General features: G+C 43.2%; 1 protein-coding gene across 1 annotated transcript in view; it reads left to right on the forward strand.

Annotated features, from left to right (window-relative positions):
- The window catches only part of agbl4 (AGBL carboxypeptidase 4), a 448634-nt gene that overhangs the window by 328907 nt on the left and 105409 nt on the right, over positions 1-14318 (forward strand). The gene's annotated exons all lie outside the window — the stretch shown is intronic.

The following is a 14318-nucleotide window of genomic DNA, read 5'->3' on the forward strand; positions in this document are numbered from 1 at the left end:
GGAATATGGACTAGTCTTACCGGGTACCGCACGCCAGCCTGTCTCTCGGGAGAGTCTCTGAGAGTGTGAGCAGGACAGAGCCTTTTAATCTGCCTGGGTGTGGACGCGCAGCAGGTGGCTCGTTAAGACAGACGAGGATACGGGCTGGGATGTACCTTCGTTCCAGGACCCGCCCTCGTTGCCGTTGGCGACGCTTCACTCTGCCTGTCTCTCTCCCTCTCTCCCCGAGGTGGCTATTCTGTGGCGCGCGGTCCCGGACCGAGACGCCACAATATATATATATATATATATATATATATATATATATATATTGTACAGTACCGCTATATATATATATTGTACAGGCCGCTATATCTCACTAATGTTCAATGCTCTCCTGCTCTCCGTTACTCCTGTAGACAGTATAGGGGACATACAGTGCAGGCACTAAAGGTTCCCAAACACTGGTACTAGTACCACTAGTGGTACTTGAGCCCTCCTCTGACCAAGCAATTGGTTGAAATAGGCTCTTGGTTGACATAGGCTGAAATGAGCATGACAGCACACCTAGGCGTTAATAGAAGATTCGAGAACGGATTAATCACGTTAGAAATATATCAAATATCAGTTGTGCTGATTAGTGATTAGACTGAGTTTTGTCAGAGCAGCAGCATTATTTTGATTAGGAATGGAATAAAAAGGGCAGGTACAGTATACGCTCCTGCATTTTAACATCAGTTATTATGGTGGTACTTGGCGAGTCAAATATTTTCTGACGTGGTACTTCAGTATAAAAAGGTTGGGAACCAATGCTCTAGAAGAAGTAGGTTCGCAGCATGGTGTTTGTGTCTTTGTGTCTCTGCATCTCTGTCTCTGCACAGGGGTCTGGAGAAGAAGGGAAGTCTGCACCCTGTTCCGTAGATCCCAGTAGAAAGGCTTTATGTAGGCGACAACATTTCAATCTGGTCTGATGTGCCTGGAGTCTGTCTTTACTTACACGTGTGTACAAATAACGTGATGAGGATTTAATGATTCAGCCCTGCTGAATTCTACTGTAAAGTCATTTCTGTGGGCATTCATTAACTCATCAGAAGAATGCTTCACACACACACACACACACACACACACACACACACACACACACACACACACACACACACACACACACACACACACACACACACACACACACACACACGTTTTCACATACACACAAAACTCACACTACGTCTATTCTATACACTCTCTGCCCCCCCCCCCCCCCCCCCAACTCACTGCCCACTTGAGCAGCACACGGTGCATCTGGCTCCTGTTGAACACAGCCTGACATTTCAGACTACTGACCTTTACAGCCCCGCCACAACTAAATAATGATTAGTCCTGGCAACTGTTCCACCAAAACAGAAGCCTGGTTCACGCACGCACGCACGCACGCACGCACGCACGCACGCACGCACGCACGCACGCACGCACGCACGCACGCACGCACGCACGCACGCACGCACGCACGCACGCACGCACGCACGCACGCACGCACGCACGCACCTGAAATCTGGTAAGTACACGCAGACACTCATCAAGTGCACACATGCAGTGCGCACAAACATACACAGCAACAGGCGAACAAAAACACCTGCAGTGAAAAGGCGTTATAGTCTTTGTCACAGTGATAAAATGGGGTCCACATATTGATTTGAGAGGTCATTATCATTTCATTGGTTTATCGATTAGATTGTCCTTTTCCATATCTGCACACAGCACGAAATAATGTGTTGTTCTAAATTAATTCTGTTTGGTCCCCCCCCCCTCCCCCCCACACACACACACCCCTCATGTACTCTCAGCATTACAGTGGAAAAAAGGTCAATTATATTCATGAGATCTGGGCAGATTTGTGAGTGAGTGTGTGTGTGTGTGTGTGTGTGTGTGTGTGCGTGTGTGCGTGTGTGCGTGCGTGCGTGCGTGCGTGCGTGCGTGTGCGTGCGTGCGTGCGTGCGTGCGCGTGCGTGCGTGCGTGCGTGCGTGCGTGCGTGCGTGCGTGCGTGCGTGTGTGTGTGTGTGTGTGTCCAAAGCAATGAAGCAGCAAGGAGATAATAGGCAGACCTCAGATCTCCCCTTGCACTCTCTCTCTCTCTCTCTCTCTCTCTCTCTCTCTCCTCTCTCATGCTTTTCTCTCTCGCAATCGTTTTCTGGCTGTCTCCATCTCCATGCTGTTTCTGACAGAACAGAATAGAAATGTTCTTCATTAGAGCCTGTGATTCTACAGATACGTTCCCTGTGTGCCTCTCGCTTGACTCACTGAACTCTTCCCCAGTGTTCCATGCATATCTCCGGGGTTACAGGTCACATTGTAACATGACTGAAGACCAGTGTTTGGAAAGGTACAGCAATCAGATGAGATGTGCTCTGCCATTTTGAGCCCAGTGCTCTATGACATTGTGAGAGCAGTGGTTTGAACACCTTCACAGTAAAATGTGTTGTTGTAACTATAGTCCGGCAGCACATTTTGGGCACATATGGGCAAGTGGCTATGGCTGCTTTTAGCTCAAGGAGTGTTTTTTGTGCAAAACGAATGCTTGGAATGGATTCAGAATCATGAAAACCCCCTAGTTTGACATGTCACATGCTACTTAAAGCAAAAGGAAAGTTTGACATTTTTGCCTGCCATAGGATGTTAATGGTAGGGTCACAAAAAAAACATATTAAAAAAAAGCCCAATAGTGACAGCCGGTCAGCAAGTGGATTCATGAATGTATGTATATAGACAATATTTTAGGCCAATAAAAGATTTCCCACTTTAAACAAAAGAACTAGATGGTTCCATTTGGTTTAAAATGGTTCCATTTGTATGGTCTCTGACTTATACAAATGCATGAATTAACACTTACTGTGTTGTTGGAACATTTAATGCACAGACCCTTACAGGTACATGTTATGCTATCAGAATTAAATGAACACCTGATCACACTTATCGCAGGTTAGTGTTTTCTTTCCTATATCCAGTATAGTATTTTCAACATTACAATAAAAAATGTAGGCATTTAGCAGATGCTTTTATCCAGTGACTTACAATTGTGAAATCTGAGTAATCGAATCATGAAACCTAGTCAACAAACGACAGGGTAAATAGTCAAATGCTGTTAGTAGAATGAACAATGTGCTTAGGATACCAGGTAAAAAGTATGATACCAGGTAAACAACAAACCTAGTATCTGTCTGAAGAATGCTCTATCTAATTAACATTCTTAACATTTGTGGTCAAGCAAAATAAAACAAATTTGAACAAGTAGCCTATCCAACATCTAGTGGATATTGCTATAGGATCTCTCTAAAGGTAACACAATACTAGGAGAGAGGACTATTAGGGGGTGAAGCGGAGACTTAAGAGGTGAGGTTTCAGATTAGCCTCTTAATTTGAACTGTTTGGCTGCATGGTCAGATTGATAGTGGTTTCAATTTGTTGTATATCTGGTTTCAGACTGGTGTCTGTGTCTCATCTGGTATCAGACTGGTGTCTGTGTCTCATCTGGTATCCTCAAATTGTAAATAGTTTAGGGTGTTGGTTGCTCTGTATTGAAAGGAAGGAATCTATTTTAATTGTTTTAACCAGGGAAATATATTTAGACTAGAAAAAGTGCCCTTCTGGGCACAGGTCTCCACCAGGAGGATAGGATTGTGTGTGATGTTTGGCAAAATGTTTAGGAGTAATATAAAGTGTGTGTGTGTGTGTGTGTGTGTGTGTGTGTGTGTGTGTGTGTGTGTGTGTGTGTGTGTGTGTGTGTGTGTGTGTGTGTGTGTGTGTGTGTGTGTGTGTGTGTGTGTGTGTGTGTGTGTGAGACGCGGCCTGTTGTAGCGCCACCATGAGGCTGATTTGAAAACTGTCAAGTGGCATTTCTTCCTCAACCTAGTAGTGTCTAGTAGTGGGAATAGGCATGCACAGTTTCACCGCAATCGGACGCTGCGTTGAGGAGTTGTGGCGATTTGTACCAAACGGGCTACTCCTGAAAACTTTAGAAGCCAATCGTAGCCAATCAGGATGGATAATTATGAGAAATCAAACAAATCACATGATCACATGACTATGGAGAGCATGTGTACCGATTTGCGTGAAATTTGGATAAAATCTGAAGGAGTAATATTAGAAAATGTGTTTTACATATGTCGGCCTCCTGGTGGCGCTATAAAGAGCAGATGTGAAAAATTCCAGGCAAAGGTTTTTCCTTGGCCTCTAGGGAGTGTGCATACATGGTTTTACACAGATCGGTGCAGTTATAGGTAAAACACAAATCGACCAGTTATAGCGCCACCATGAGGCTGAGTTGAATATATTCAAGTGGCATTTCTTCCTCGACCTAGTGGGAATGTGCGTGCAAAATTTCACGGAAATCACACCATGTGTTCATGATTTGCAGCATTTTGTTTGAAACGGAGTACTCCTGCGAACTTTGGAAGCCAATTTTAGCCAATCAGGATGGAGTGTGAAAAATCTGAAAGACCGGTTTCGTTGAATGGCTCTAGAGAGACTATGTACCAATTTGCGTAATGTTTGGACAAAATCTGTAGGTGTACTGTCAAAACATTTGTTTTGCACAAAGCGGCCTCCTGGTGGCGCTATAACAGGCCAATGTGAAAACTTTGGGGCAGAGGTTCAGCTCTGGCATTCAGGGAGTGTGTGTGCAGAGTATGGCTGCGATCAAGCCAACGGTGCCAGAGATTAGCTGTTCACAGACGGACACACGGACGGACACACGGACACACGGACACACGGACGGACGGACGGACACACGGACGGACGGACGGAGTGCAAAACATACTCTCTCCCCATGCCTTCGGCCTGGTGGAGACAATTATTTGGTGTAGAAATGAAGGATGAGCATACATTAGTACTTTCAACATTTCATATACTTAAGTACCATTTTGATACCAATATGTTTGTGCTTTTAGTTGTAACAGTATTATTATATTACTCCTCCGTTTGAATTACATTTCACTCACCCCAGAGTTGTGAGTGACCAATCAGAGCCATCTATTCAAATTAAGTGAGACTTTTTTGCTGTGATGTTGCATGGAATATGTTTGTAACGGCCCTTTGGAAATAGTTCCAGACTATCTATGCAGTGTGCATTGCAGTATTAATACTTTTACTTGTATTTACAATGAAATACTTGAGTGAGTACTGTTTCCACCACTGCCTTCAGGGACCATTGGAATAATGTTTTCAAACAGAAGAATATTAGCCTGAATTTGGCAAAGAAGAACAAACAGCTGGATCAATTGCAATAGTTTTTAGACCCACCCTTCCTTTCAGGTCCAAATCATCTAAAATAGGTCCCAGGAAAAAAAATGGAATAATAAAATCCTAGACTATGTTCACTGTTTTGTTAACAAGTTGGTCTCTCACATATATATTACACCGTGACCATTGCGGTCTTCTCAGGTGGCTGTATCTGAGTGGAAAGAGAGGCCTTCTGGGAACCAGAAGGTCACCCTGAGCAAGACACTTAACACTTAGCAGCTCCTGTGTGTGCTCATCAGAGATATCTGAGCAGACATCTACTGGGTGATGCAGTAAAAGTAACTTTCTCTCTTTCATAGTCTTATGTATATTCTCCTTTCTCAACTGCCATCTTTCAATTACACATAAGAAACATAAGAAAGAAACATAAAGAAGGTGTGAGTGAGGCCTAAGGCCTGAGTCAGGCTTCTGTTGCGAAGGTGTGAGTCAGGCCTAATGCCTGACTCACACCTTCGCAACAGATTGATGTATAGCTGATGCATGAGACTTATTGACTGATGCAAGCTCACAATGCATTTCCAATGGGAGTCACATGGTTTGACACAACATTTGTGTTGTATGAGGGGGTGGGGGGCAGTCGAAACACAGCCGAAAGCCGTACAACACAAATGTGGCAAACCATGTGACTTCCATTGGAAATGCATTGCGAGGTTGCATCAGTAATCAAGTCTCATGCATCTAGCATCCAACAATGTTGTATGCTAGATGCAAAGGTGTGAGTCAGGCCTAACTGTGTGTGTGTGTGTGTGTGTGTGTGTGTGTGTGTGTGTGTGTGTGTGTGTGTGTGTGTGTGTGTGTGTGTGTGTGTGTGTGTGTGTGTGTGTGTGTGTGTGTGTGTGTGTGTGTGTGTGTGTGCTACTGTGCTTGTTAGGTTGTGAGGTCAGTTAATTATTCAGATACCTTTATTTACCATTGAGTATAAGTACACACATAGGAATTTGTTTTGACATTAACATGAGTGAAAACACAGCACACGCTAACGCCACAGCAGCCCTGGACGGCGCCATCTTATGAATTAATATTACGCCAAAATAAAACAATGCATGTTGCTGTTGGAGCAGGGCTTTTGCACAATGCACAGGCCATTGGCTGGTAGGATACTTGCTGTAAGCCTATGGTTTTACATTAGTGAAGCACAACAACTTGATGCAGTGCTGAGTGAATGAGAGAAGTCAAGGGAGAGGGTTAGAGAGAAGAGATCGAGGGCTGTATTTATAAAAAAAATGCTAGCCAGCCTTTGTGTAAACAAGCTTCTGTAAAACAGCACTTCTTATTATGGCCCAAATTATACCCTTTCTCTGTGAATTTGCATATACTTTATCTCCCTCCGATTCATTATGGTGGACTATGCTATCGGTTTGATGTGGTAAATATACAAAGCAAACAATGAAGGGGGTGTGAGTGGATCTGGGAGGGGGGATGAGAAGCGAGAGGGCCATGCTGGCCACCTCATATTGACTATTTTCCAGCTGATTTTGTTGAAGGCTTCTCTGCAGCGTGGCTAAATAAGAAGCCGCATACTAATGAATGGAGAATTAGTGTGATAATTCACCAGCCAAAGAACAAAGGCAAGCAAGAGAGAGGAGCCCAGATTGATATTGGTGCCAGGGTATGATATTGAAACTGCTTTTAAAATGTGTAGTAAATACAATTATTTTCAAAACTTGTCCCTCGGCCATATCCCTGAGGGTTCATTTAGTCTCTCCCAGGCTTTCATTAGTAATGCTTCAAGTAAACATCCGCTGCTCCTCAAAGTACCACAATTTCACACCCTGTACACATAATCGGCCATTTGTTGGCGGTTGTTGTATGCGTGTGGGAGAAGAAGAAGGAGAAGAAGTAGAAAAGGAAGAAAAAAAGAATAAGACGCGACCAAACTGAACTCTGTGGACAGTATGACGTCTGGGAAGTGTGGCCTCTGTTGGCCTGTCTTATTTCTAAGGGTGGGAGACGTGGCAGAGGTGTGTAGACAGGCTGTGAACAGGTTGTGGGCTCTGAGATTATTTCTTTGTCACCTAGTGGAGGCACCAGTGTTGCTGAGCACTGCTGTGGAGCAAATCCTCCTAGAGAGGACTGATTGGATTTTTGTTCCAGGAAGCCTTTTGTGTCGACAGTATAGGGACTGGATAATAGAGGTTGATGCCACTCTGTCTCTTGTGTTATGGATGGTGGATCGAGTTCTTGCCGTGCGTGCGCGTGCGTGCGTGTGTAGGGTGTCTGTACACTTCGCCCACACATACAATTCACATACTCACAAATAGTGATGCACGATATAATCGGTAGCATAATCGGAATGGGCCATATCGGCCATAAAAATGCCATATCGGTATCGGAACGGTCTCAAAATAATCCAGATTATTTAATCGGTTTTCACCAGCAAAAAAATTAAATAAATGAAAAATGTTAAAATTCATCAATGAGCTCATCAATATAAATCAAAGTGTCTAGTACCTCTAGTCTAGAAGAAAAGCCAAATCAAATGATGAAAAATCTTAAGTAAAAATAAACTTTTTTCTACATTCATCTCATTCAGTTGTGAAAACAGACACTTGGAAAATAGTCTATTTATTGATTGATTGAATACTTTATTAGGCTTTGAGCCAAGCCCCTACGCGGCCTAGGCTTGTTTCCATTGTTCCCCTGTATAATATCGGAATCGGTCAGAATCGGTATCGGCAGATATGACGCTGCAAATAATCGGAGATCGGATATTGGTTATAATTTCATAATCGTGCACCCCTACTCACAAATAAACATGACATCAGAACATCTAGTTGTCTGTAAAGCACATACAGCACATACTGTACATTAATAGAACAACATACTGTAGAACTCAATAGATAGTGTTATTAACCACCTGCATTCAGACTGTATTGTCTCCTTCAGGAAGGTAAATATTAGGACTAGCTTGTGACAGTGTGGTTAACGGTCCCTATAATGGCCCATTGAAAGGCTTATACTGTACTATACGGCTTATACAACTTTTCATTATAGGGTACCTTGTTGCCATGGAAAACTATCAACATCAGCAGTGCATTGAGGAATCCACCACAGTTTACATGTTGCTTGGAAAAGTCTTGCATGGGATTAGACTGCCAGCCTGGCACACACGTCATCATCACAGCGCCTCGCAAAGATCAAAGTCACTTGCAGCCCTTTTCAGTCCCTGTCTCAGTCTTCTCATCATAAGTACAGTATTGTACGCTGTGGTTATGTGTGCATCCATACGTCAAGTGGGCGTGTGTGCAATTCTTATGCTTCCAGTTCCATGTTCTCCACTCTGAGGACAAGTTTCATTGTTTCTGTATCTACTGTATCTACTATAATAACGTTACAATAAATGCCCCGAATCTCTGTACGTATGTGTGTCTGAAATCCATGAAGAATCGTTCGACCAACGACTTCAAATTTGGCACACACGTCGCAGACAACCCAAGGGAGTGGAGTGCCCAGCGTTGAGTCGGTCGGGTAGGCAGTTGTCCAGAACCGCCAGAAAAAGCTTTGGCCGTGGGGGTGGCCCAAATGAGCCAAGTGATTAACATGCCAACTCCCGCCTAAACTTGATTCGGCAAATTCCCCAAACCTGTCAAATTCCCCACAACTGCCATTTGATTACTACTACTACTTTCCACATCAGTTTGCACACTCCAGACACATTCTCCACAGACATTTAGAATTCACAAGGACTTTCCAGAACGGCTGATCCCCCTGATATTGCCTATAATAATAAAATATAGCTCATATTTATATACGCTTTTCACTTTACATAGAAGAAAAGGAACCAACTTATTATGCTGGGCGAGGCAGAGGAAGTAGAATCTAGTGTATCTACTGAGTAGCTATAGGACCTGGGTCCTATAGCTGGCACTTCACGGCTGACCCGTCACACAATTATACTACACGTGTGACAAAAATGACTTCAAAGTGAAAAGGGTCAAAACCACTGGCTGACCACTGTATTGTATGTATCCAACTTGGGAGGGACGTAATATGAGCTGGCCTCGCTACAACATTGTCCTCCCAAACACACACACTGTAGCCTACATAAAATAAACCGGTCTTTGTTTGTAATGCAGAGATGCAAAGTTATGTCCAAAAAAGTACACCTTATGAATACTGTACTTTTTTTAATAACTTTTAGTCAGCATTATTTTAGTTCAATGGACCCAGAAACGTGTTTATTCTGTATTATTCATCAATTGTTTAAATTTGCTTGCTAAGATGAAAAGCTGATTTGGACATGAATAAAAACATGAAATAGAATGAGGAAAGAGGGGGGAAGGGCTGTGGCATAAACAAATTAATTTCATTGTGCTTTGGGGACTCACTGCTCTTTCAACAAAAATTATAACAAGATTAATAAGACAGCTTGAAGTAAAGGTAAAGCGAACTTAATACCACTGCTAGATTTTGATGTTATTTCTTTTCTTTATTTTTTCCAGTCACAGAAGCACCCCGCACTATGTATTATACTTAAAATCAATCTCGGACTCCAAGTTTACAGCAAGCTGCAGGCAATTTTCTGCAGACAGATTTGAGTTCAGCGACCTTGTCTGTCCTTAACTGACAGTGTGGTTGCATGTGCATTGTGCACATGCTCTTTGACTGTGCAATCACGTGTGTGTGTGTGTGTGTGTGTGTGTGTGTGTGTGTGTGTGTGTGTGTGTGTGTGTGTGTGTGTGTGTGTGTGTGTGTGTGTGTGTGTGTGTGTGTGTGTGTGTGTGTGTGTGTGTGTGTGTGTGTGTGTGTGTGCGTGCGTGCGTGCGTGCGTGCGTGCGTGCGTGCGTGCGTGCGTGCGTGCGTGCGTGCGTGCGTGCGTGCGTGCGTGCGTGCGTGCGTGCGTGCGTGCGTGCGTGCGTGCGTGCGTGCGTGTTGATCTAGGTGCGGGTGGTGAAGTAAAAGCAACTGCTCCTCAAAGCCCATTGCCTCTCAAACCCCTCGAATGTCTGACCCACCATACTGGTCCCCCGTACGGCCGTACCCCAGCTGGCTGACAGTGGCATGCGCTTTTTTGGAAGAGGTTTTATCTGCTATTACTGTATCTGTCAGACGCAGTGCACCTGTGAGCCTGGCCTGGCCTCGCCGCATGCCGAGCTGCTCTGGTCACCAGTCCAATCCCAGCGGCTCCCTGCTGACAGCTACAGCTGAGAGTGTCTCTCTCCCTGGCTACCTCCGTCTCCATCTGACAGCCGCCCTGGAGGGACAGGCTTGTTTAACCCATTAAGACCTCAGGCCCAAAAATACCTTCTAAATACAGTTCTCAAACTTTTTCATGCCAAGGACCCCCAAAATCATATGTATTTGACCGCGGACCCCCATCTGAAAATGTTTTGTACCAAGGACCCCCAGAAGAGAAGATTTGCTTTAGAAACTATTCAAATTATTCAACACTTTTTCAAGATTTTTCACAAATAAAAGTACAAGCTTGCAGCGTGGCACTAACTGACACACTGTGAGCTTGTATCTATGCTATCTTTCAGAACCACAGCATTTTCAGAAAAACAATGTTGCTACAGTATAGCTAAAATCAAAAATGACACAGATGCTTTCCCGGTTTTAATGCGTTAATTTATACTCCATCGCACGATGGTGCAACATGTTATTTTCTAAACAGTCATTGTCGGCAAGCAACTGTCATACTACAGACTATAAATTTGGCTTTAACATAAGCTGTATTCCCACAGACCGCAGACGTCCCACCAACCATGTGCTGTTGCTGCTGCTCCACTGCTTCTGAGATTAGAGCAGAGAACAGAGAAAATATATTATAGTAAGAAAGACAAACCTGGGGACAGACTTGATACTTTTGGTTTTCCTGTGTTGTGTCTGACATTTGATGTCTTGGCAAATAGAAGACAGACGAGACAGTTTGTCTCACACAGATGGTCACACTCAGAAATGTTGCTATTGCATGAAATGAAACCCTTGCTCTGCCCCTTTCATGTTATTTGTGGCTGTATATTTGTGGCTTGTGAATCTTTTATCTAGTTAGTGGAGAACAATAGCCTTGTGACCCTGGCCAGATCAATAAAGGTTCACAGCAGGAGGTTGAGTGTCCCTAATGAACTGAATTGACTGGTGCTGAAATCTGATCAGTATTTTCTGTGGTGGTCATTATGCCGCTGTAGAGGATGATCAATGTCTCTTGGGTGGATCATTGAGAATATTCTGCATGGTGGCAGGACTTGCAATGATACCGTTCTAAATACTTAATGACGGATGTACTTGTCTGTCTGTCTGTCTGTCTGTCTGTCTGTCTGTCTGTCTGTCTGTCTGTCTGTCTGTCTGTCGGTCTGTCGGTCGGTCGGTCGGTCGGTCGGTCGGTCGGTCGGTGGGTGGGTGGGTCGTCCGTCCGTCCGTCCGTCCGTCCGTCCGTCCGTCCGTCCGTCCGTCCGTCCCTTTTTCAGTTCAAAGGCTTTTCTTTAGGCCCAGCAGCTTTAGTAATTGTGCTTACTGTGTACAAGACATGCTGTTCATTTCATGGGCTATCAGCTGTTAAATTGGTCACGGTTCATTAGCTATTCACAGGGAACTTATTAAAAGTCTAAATAGGAGTTGTGTCTACCAAAATAGAAAAGAAGTAGTAAGATTGTCCAGATTGATCATGGTGGTTCACTGCCTCTAAAAGATCCACTGTAAATGCTCCATTTTGGACACATTTTATTGTGGACTTCTTAAAGCATCTTTCCATCAAGTTGCCTTAATGATCCTTCTGTCCCTGCTGGCCTCTCTTATGCCTGGCATAATGTTGCTGGGTTTGTCATGTATATGCCATCCCTCTGGCTGGCATCAACCCCTGCCAACCATCATCACAAGGACACCTGTGCCAGCGTCTGTCCATCCCTGAAGATTGGCACAGGTGCTGCATTTTGATTGGCTGCCTGTGCCACACTAAGGTTAATGCAACCCCCAAGCACTGCAGACATTAATCTGAAGCCCTCCTCCTGTTCATTCTCTTTCTCTCTCTCTCTCTCTCTCTCTCTCTCTCTCTCTCTCTCTTTCTCTCCCCCCCATATACAACCACAACCACACAGACACACATCAGGAGCATGGAATCACTTGTATAGTTAGATCTATCCATCCGTCCATCTGTCTTTATCATTCCAGACACAACGCTGTGATGATGACGTGTGTCCCGGCAGTCTAATCCCATCATCAACATCATTACTGCTATTATCCCGTGTCTCCCTCTAATGCTGGCTAATGGGTGACCAATAAAGATAGATGAGCCTGGCAGTGTGTAGCTAATAGGCAGGACATGATGTCTGGCTTCATGTCTCTCTCAAGTCTACACTCAGCCCAACTGTATAGGTGAGAAATAGCTGAATTATATTGTTTACCTAGAGTTATTCCCCTAAGGTTCAGTGATCAGTAACAGTGTCTCTTATGCTAATGTGCAATGTGCATGCCAAAAATCTCAGAAAGCTCAGATTCAGAGGTGATCATGTGCAATGTTGGGTAAGAATTTCCAAAGAGATTTGAAAGGGAATGAATTTCAGCTAGCCCTTTTCCTACATCACAAAACTCAATACACTACAGCGGTTCTCCTGCTCTTGAAGACAGATATGTAAATGTAGGATCACTATATGTGAATTTAAATCTAACTGATATTCCCCTAAGCTATGGGCACTTCAAAGACAGAAAGAAAGCTTTGGATTCTGAGCATCCTTAACTGGCAGAGCCAGCCTTGAGGACAAGAGCCATTGAACAGAAGCATAGATTAACGATAATCCTCTGTTGAGAATCTCCTCAAATATCTGGTCCATCACTCTCATTCCTTCTATAGATTATGAAATATTAAATGTGATATACTGTATGCGCTAGAAGCATATATATCATTAGATCTGTGTCGGAACATCTCTACAGTAGGCTACAGTGGACTTTCATCACTATACTGTACCATTTCTGCACACATTTCTTGGAACCTATACAGCTCAAAGAAATAATCAGGCATCTTGCTAAGCACAGAGCATACATACTGCACCAATATCTAGAATAAACCAGCTGGTACTATGTTTTTTGTTGGCTTGTTTTTTTAGAATCTATTCATCATCTCTCACACATATACTGATATTGGCAAGTGGAACTGCCATGGTACCGTAACTTACATGATTGGGAAGCTGGCATTTGAACTAATAATAACCAACTCTATGCCTCAAACTATAAAATGAAATAACAGAAGAAAAAAAGCCATCCATAGTTCTGCATCAGTTACTTTTCAATTACAGCAGCTGAAGCAGAACGAAATTGTTAGTGTCGTTTATCGACTGTGGTGCTCTCCATTTAGAGTAACAACTGAAAGAAATCCATCCCATTGTACAACTACCTGACTGACTTACAAAAACAAATAGTTCCTTTCCATCACCTTGAATTAAATCTAGTGTCAAACAAGGGCCACATATGGAAACACATGGAAGCAAAGACTCACAGACCAATGAAAGAAGACAGGTAGGTCAATAAGCCTATCTCACAGAATTTCCCCGCCCCCCTAAATACGCCCCCTTTCGGGGTTAGTGGTGATAGCGTGACGTCACTCCATAGACGCTACATGTTAAAAGAGGTTATTTAAGAAGTCTACAACTTTTGTTTTCTCAAGGTAAGGTTTGTTCTATCTGCTCGACCTGATTTACCATCTTGTTTGCTTCATAATAATATTGGTCTGTCACATTTTTACATTAGAAAATGTACTTAGATTCTCCAGAGAAAAAAACGTGTAAATGCCCATGTTAAAGTCACCACTATTTACCGGAAGTGGGCGTGAAAAACGGGCTGTGAGATAGGCCTATTATGGTGGCTTTATTATTAGTTTGGAGATGGGCAATATTATTAACATTATTCATATAGTCCCCCTATGTCCTCTAAACAGCGTCATTCAAAGCTTTAAATGACAAAGAAACAGAAATGAGTTGTATTTTTTCTATTCCCTTAATATGAGTAAAAATGTATTTGCATTTTATATATATATATATATATATATATATATTTGCATTTTATATATATATATATATATATATATATATATATATATATATATAAAATGCAA

The sequence above is a fragment of the Electrona antarctica genome, assembly GCF_951216825.1.
Source record: "Electrona antarctica genome assembly, chromosome: 7".
NCBI lineage: Eukaryota > Metazoa > Chordata > Actinopteri > Myctophiformes > Myctophidae > Electrona > Electrona antarctica.